This window comes from Rhea americana, unplaced genomic scaffold (genome assembly GCF_003343005.1).
Source record: "Rhea americana isolate MKP2758 unplaced genomic scaffold, rheAme1 scaffold_215, whole genome shotgun sequence".
NCBI lineage: Eukaryota > Metazoa > Chordata > Aves > Rheiformes > Rheidae > Rhea > Rhea americana.
Window position 1 is genome coordinate 1,521,327 of NW_028186305.1, and position 6,621 is coordinate 1,527,947.

Consider the following 6,621-nt stretch of genomic DNA (forward strand, 5'->3'; position numbering starts at 1 on the left):
CCCCAAGCACGGCTCTCCCATGAACTGGTCTGGGAAATCTCAGGAGGCTTCTCCGAAACCCAAAACGGGCTGAACCCAAGCGCCGTCCTCGGAAACCGCCGCGCACGCGGCCRCGGATGGACGGACGGACGGACGCGCAGCTCCGCGAGCGAGAGGCGCGAACCGCCGGCAGGACGGGCCGCGGCGCCGGCGGGCGAGCGGGGCCCCGCGAAAGCAAAGCGGGAGCAAAGATGCCGTTTCGTGCAATTTGGGGCTATCAAAAATAAGGCGGATGGAGGAGGCCCCAGCTCCCAGCGCGTCCCAGCGCGCTGAGCCGAGCCGAGCCGAGCCGAGCCGAGCCGAGCCGAGCCTCTCCCCGGCGGCACCTTTCCTTTGAACCGTCTCTTACCGTAGGTGAATCACCGATTTCTGCGTGCGCAGGCAAAAACCTCCATTTTTCTCAAAATACGTCACCGCCCGACAAGAGCGCGCGGGACGAGGCCGGGCCGTGCCGGGGCTCCAGGCGCGATCCTCCCTCTGCTCGGCAAACCGGGAAGAGGGCGGACGCCTCGCGTCTCCCACCCCCAGCAGCCCCCCGAGAGCCCTCCCGGGGCTGCCGCCCCGAACCAAGCTCGGCGAAGCAGCGACAAGCCCGACGCGGCCACATCCGCCCGGCCTTTCCCCCGGCATCGCCGCTGAACTCGAAAGCCGCAAAAAGCCTCCCGCGACGGGTCGGCGAGGCCCCCCGGATCCCGCCACCCGGCCGAGCCGCTGCGCGGGAGGCCGCCGGAGGGAATTCTGAGCCGCGAGCAGCTCTGCAAAGGGGCCACCCGCTCCGCCCGAGGGCTGCCCGGCCCAGCCCGGCAGCGCCCGGCAAACCCCGGTCCTGCCGGCGGCAAAAATCCGAACTCCGGGAACGCTCCAAGSGAAGCGCCGGCGAGCCGAGCCGAGCTGCTTCCTCTTTCCAGCAGACGTCCGGGCACTGAAACAGCAACCGCGTGTCCAGCGCGACTTCCCTCCGCGGCGCCGCGTGGCCCGGGCAGCTCCGGCCCAGGCAGCCGGAGAGGGAAGCCGAGTTCAGATTTTTGCCCCGGCACGAGGGTCGGGCGATGCCGGAGGGGAGGGACACGGGAGAGGATCCCAAGGATCACCTCGCTGCTGGAGAAAGAGGACACGCAGACGTGGATGGAGGGAGATAAGATGGTTTGAGGTCAGGCTGGAAACAAATATTATTAGCGAATGTTTTCATGCTGCAAAGCAAACAGCAGAGCTGAACTGCCACCTGGTCACGGTTTAATCATTCCCCAGAAGCAGAGCCGGTGTTAACCCTCGGGCCGACGCCTGGGCTCCGCAGCGTCCCGCAGCTGGGGAACCGGAGCAGCCGCCGTCCGCAGCGGCGCCGGCGCGGAGCTCCAGCCTCCCTTCCTCGGCGCAACTCGCTTTTCGGTGCCCTCGATTCAGCAGCTTCCCRCGGGCCTTCCCGAGCGTGCCGGGCCCGCGCGAGACCAAGCGATCCCGCCGCTTCGCTCCGGCCGCCAAACGCCCCGCCGCCCCCCTGCAAGCCCAGATCGCCCCGGAGGCCGCTCGGTTTGTGCTGATGCAGCGGTTCCGGCATGATTTCATCGGCTTCCCGCTCCTCCGAGCCCTCCTCCCGTTCGTCACCCCTCCGAGGACGCTGGCAGCCAGCCCGCTCGTTAAACAGCATCAGGAAACTCGTGGCCGTTCACCCCGGCTTCRGGGAAAGCGCCGAGCCCCGCCGAGCCAGCGGCTACTGGTCGGCACGGCCCTGCCTGCAGCAAAGCCGGGGCGGGAGGGAGCCGGCTTTTCCGCTCGCTCGGGCGCGTGGAGGAACAGGGCGAGGAGGCTTTGGGGTGCTGGGATGGAGATAAGCGACGCACATCACGGGGAAGACAGCGGGGAGGCGAGGGGAGAGGCAGAGGAAGATGCGCAGTGACAGGGAGAGGAGGCGGGAGCCGGCACGCGGCCGGGGACGCGGAGATGCAGCCTGACGCGGAGGCAGGGAGCGGGGAACGCGCTCCGAGGAGCAGCGATGCACGCTAGCGGAGGGAGAGGAAGAGCCGAGGCTTTCCGGAGGCAGGGAGAACCACGGGAGAATGAAAGGGAAGGGGGAAAGAAAAAAGAAAAGAAAAGAAAACCAGGCTGACAAGGAGGGGGCAGCGCCAGCATCCGAAGACAAGAGCCGAGCAGACCGACAGGGAATTAATTAAGTCCCAAGAAAGAGGCAGCGAAGTCTGAGCCTTTGTGCAGCGCGGAGGCCTCCGTCTTCGCCAGCGCGCCGAGCGCTGCCAGCCCGGGAGGGGGCTGCGTCCCCGGCCAGCAAGGGGGGCTGAAACCAGCCCCGCGTGCTGTTCGCAGCGCCGAGTCCTCGCTGCCCCGGCCCGGGCTTAGCTGGAGCTTCACGGCAGAAAACGCCGCGGGAGGAGGCTGCAGCCTGCTAAATCCCCCCCACGCCCGTCAGCAAAGCGATGCAAAACGCCCGCGGGACCCGGCTCGGGGATAAAACCCACCCAGGGCAAGGAAAGAGCAAGGAAAAACAGTCCTCTCTCCAAGAAGCCACGGTGGGAAAACGCTCCCTCGGCGCCAGACCCGGGCTCCTCACTTGCTCCGAGGGCGAGGAGGCGCCCGGAGCCCTTTCTGCAAGCAGCCAGCGAGGTGCCAGGCCCAGCAAACGCCGGCGACCGCCCGGCCTCTCCGGCTGCGCCGTGCGGAAGGCAGCTCGGAGCAGCATCGCCGGAGGCCACTCGAGGCCAATCTTTGCACTTCTCACAGCAGCTTAGGAAACAGGAAAGCTCGGGGTGGGGGGAGGCTGCCTGAATCAAAACGCCTTTTCTCCCAGCTAACAAAAGACCTGGTGTCTCCACAAACAGCCTTGTTATTCTAACACGAACCGAAGGCTTCTTGGCAGCCCAGGAAATATGAAAACGTTAGGCTAGCGGGAACTATCCGCACTTTGTTTGGGGTGCGCTGGGCCAGCTGAGCGTTTAGACAGGGCTCCCCGCGGGCAGCCCACTTCAGCGGCGCACGGGGCCTCTCCAGAGCCGGGCTCGCCCCGGCCTTTCCACGTGCCTTTCCACGTGCCCTGCTCCGCAGCCGGCGGCTCCTGCCCGGGAAAGGGCTTTCCCCCACCTCCGGACCCCTCTCCTCTCGCAGCCTGTTTGCAAACAGCTCTGCAAAACAGCAAATATAAAATAAAAAATAAAAATAAAAGGGATCGGGCAGCCTGAACGCGCACCCCACGGAAGAGACCAGCCGACAGCAGGCTGGCAGAAACTTTGTCCCCATGGGTGGCTTCACTGAGCCCTTCCACCGCCCCGGCCGGCACCCCGGCACAGCCCGGCAAAGCGGTGGCAACCCACGAGCCCGCTCCAGGCGCGCCACGTCCAAAGCCCTACCTTAAATAAATGAAAATAAATAATAAATAAAAAGAGGTCAAAAAGAAAGGAGCAAGGGAGCCCGTAAACGGGGGCGGGCAGACAGCCCTGCGCTGTGATCTCATTAGCTCTCCCCAGCTAAGCAGGGCGAAACCTGATTAGCGCCGGGATGGGAGACGGCAGCAGCGAGGCTGGCGAGCAGATGGGATGCTCCACGAGCCCACCCGGACCCAGCACCCTGGAAAGCCCCACGCTCCTCCGAGCACGCTTCCAGGAAAGACGGGAGCTCGAGCTCTCGGCCCCGGAGCTGCGAAGGGAACCGGGGCGCTTTGGCGGGGATGGGGAGCAGGAAACCCCGAGCTCTTCCCGCGACCGAATCAGCCGGCAGCGCTCCGCTCCGGCGCCTCCGCGGGGTCTGGACGCGGCCCCCCGCCTTCGCTTCCTGCCCCGGCTGCCGCGCGGGTGTCACCAGGAGCTGTTTGGACAGMGGCCGCTTCGCAGAGGAAGGCGAACAATTCCTGGACGCGCTGCCGCGGGCGCCCGCGGACGGGAAGGGGCTGAGGAGCAGCCCGCTGCCCTCGTGCCGGGCACCGGGAGCGGCGGGGGCTCCCACGCCRCGTCCCACCGGCACGGGAAGCCCCGGTCTTCCCGCGCTCGCTCTCCGGGAGCGTGAACGTGCCCAGAAGCCGGGGCCGCGCTCCCAACACCGTTTCGGGGCCGGCTCCTTGCTGGAGCGAGCCTCGAAGGGCGGCAGCGGAGAGGGAGAATTTGGGATTAAAAAGAGGAGGGGGAGGGCCGGGATCTGAAACCTCTGTTCCCTCGAGACCCACTCTCCCGCAGAGAAACTTAATCCCCTTTAAAAAACAAATTAAATAATCCAGCGGGTAGCGTTTCTTTGCCTCTTTGTTAGAGCACCGGCGCAGCCCCGCACACCGGGGACGGGCGCTGGCTCCCGCCAGCCCGGAGGACGCTCCCACGAGGGCTCAGCGGGACCTTGCCGGAGCCAAAACCATCCCTGGCCCCAAGGAGGTCGCGCCGGGAGAGCCGTGAATTCACCGGGCATCACCCGGCTCYTCCCGGAACCCGGATGCGGGGGGCCCCCACCCGCGGCGGCGAGCCCCGATCGCGGCTCCGCTCCCTTATCGCCCGCGGCCACCTGGGCCGGTCCCGGGAAGCCGCCACGTGACGGCCCGAAAGCAACGGGGACGGGAACGGGGCACCTTCCCYGCGGCCGGCGGAGCTGCCACGGGGACCGCGAGGCGCCCGGGCCACCCGCTCCAGGATGCCTGGCCTTAGTGGGGGGAAAAAAAATAATTTTTTTTAAAAAAAACTGAGCTCTGCCGCCCCGGGGAAGCACGTGGTGATGCCAAGGTCAGATGCAGCACGGAGATTAGCCCGAGCACCCTGGAGGAGGCCCACAAGACGCTGAATTTTATCTGGGCGCCAARTAAACAACAAACTTCAGAGAAAGCGAAACCATCCTTCCTCATGCCGGGGATAAAATTAACCCGTCAATAAATTTGTAATCAACCGGGTTTCCTGAGCCGGGCCCAAGGCTCTCGTCACCTCGGGGCCGTGACAGTCTGCTGCCCCGGGAAACTCGAGACAGGAAACTTTCAGGAAAGGCTGGGTGACCTACATTACCTCATCCACCCCCAAAACGACCTGCAGCTCCGGAGCAAAGCCAGGAATTAAAGGAAAAACCCTTTCCCCTCCACTGGCGGCTCCGAAGCCGGCGTGGGGGAAGAGGCCCCCCGGCACGGCCCCCGCGCGCGGGGTGGCCGGGCTCCTTGCCAGGCACCGGCGGCTTGCCGGGGGTCCGGGGACCGCGCTCGCACGGCCATTTACAYACGAAACGGCCCCAGCCCCAATATCCGCCACTGCCTCCCGGGGGAGATGAACAGARACRGCGGCGGCGGCGGGGGGAGAAGGGGCGGCCGGGCGAAGAAGCCTCTCCGGCAGCGAGCCCTCGCTTCGCACCGGCTGCGGCCAAGGCTGCAGCCAGCCGGGAGCGCGGCCGGGCGGCTTTCGGCGCCCAGGACCGCGCGCCGCTACGGCCAGCGGCGAAACCTCGCGGCAAGAGGCACGGCACGGACGGCCTCACCCAAGCAGGCAACCACCGCCAACCTCCTCGGCGCCCCYGCGCCGCCGGGGAACCCTCCAACAGCCCCCCAAAAAAAGGCCGACTGCAAAGGGCCCTCTCGCCTTCCCGCTGGATCCTTCAGACCTTCGTCCTCCTCCTGTCCCCTCCCTGCCGCCTAGACGGGGGTGCAAGCCTTCGCCACCCGTGTTTTCGCACCCACGCGACGACCACGTGCCCAAGCAGCAGCCGCGGAAGGAGCAAGCGCCCCGAGCATCCCTGCTCGAATGCCCCGGGCTCCTGCCTCCGTCCCAGCCCCGGCGCGTGCCCGGGGCYGAGCCCGGGGCCGGCGCTGCTCCGGCTGCCCCGGTGCAGGGGCACCGGGACCAGGCGGCCGGTCCGGCCCGGCCCAGCGGCACGAGGCTCCTTTCACACTGATTCCCGGTGCCAGCTGCAGCGAGGCTGTCGAAAAAATTTATGAAGGACACCGCGCCAGYGTAAGAAAGTGAATTATATTGCTCGCGGCCGCTGTAACTCAGGCAGCTGTCAGCCCCGGAGCAGCCCGCGGTTAACCCTTTCCCGAGGCGGGCGGGGAGCCGGCCAGCCGTGCCGACGACAGCTCCCTCGGCTCGCTGCTGAATTAAACATTGAATTGATTCACCTTTGTTAGACGCCAGGATCAGCTGGTGAAGCCCAGCTGCACGGAGGAAGGGCTGCAAAAGCCGGGGGGAGTCGATGCGAACGTTTTTAGATGACGGACGACAGCATCCTGGGGGCTTTTTCCTTCCCTTTCCTCTCCACCGGTGCCTTCCATCCAACAGGCAAATCCCAAAGCCTGTCCGCAGCGCTCTGCTCAGCGCTCCCGGCCCACGGGCCAGGTTTCTGCCCCACTGCTGGAGCCCGGCGAGGGCTGAGCGGGAGCAACGCTGCTGCAACATGCCCTGCAGCATGAGGCCAACCGGGAGTCTCCAAGCAAAAGGCTCCTCTGGCAGCAGGGCAGGGGGGGAAAGGAGCATCCTGGAATCCCAAGAGCTGTCCGATCCGGCCCTGGCAGCCCTCCCGGGGGAAGAGGCAGCCAGGGGAAGTGCCTGGGCTGTACTGCAACCCGAGAGCGAGATGCAACCTGCGAGATGCTTTGGGTGGAGGAGTCGAGCCTAAACAAAGCGCTAG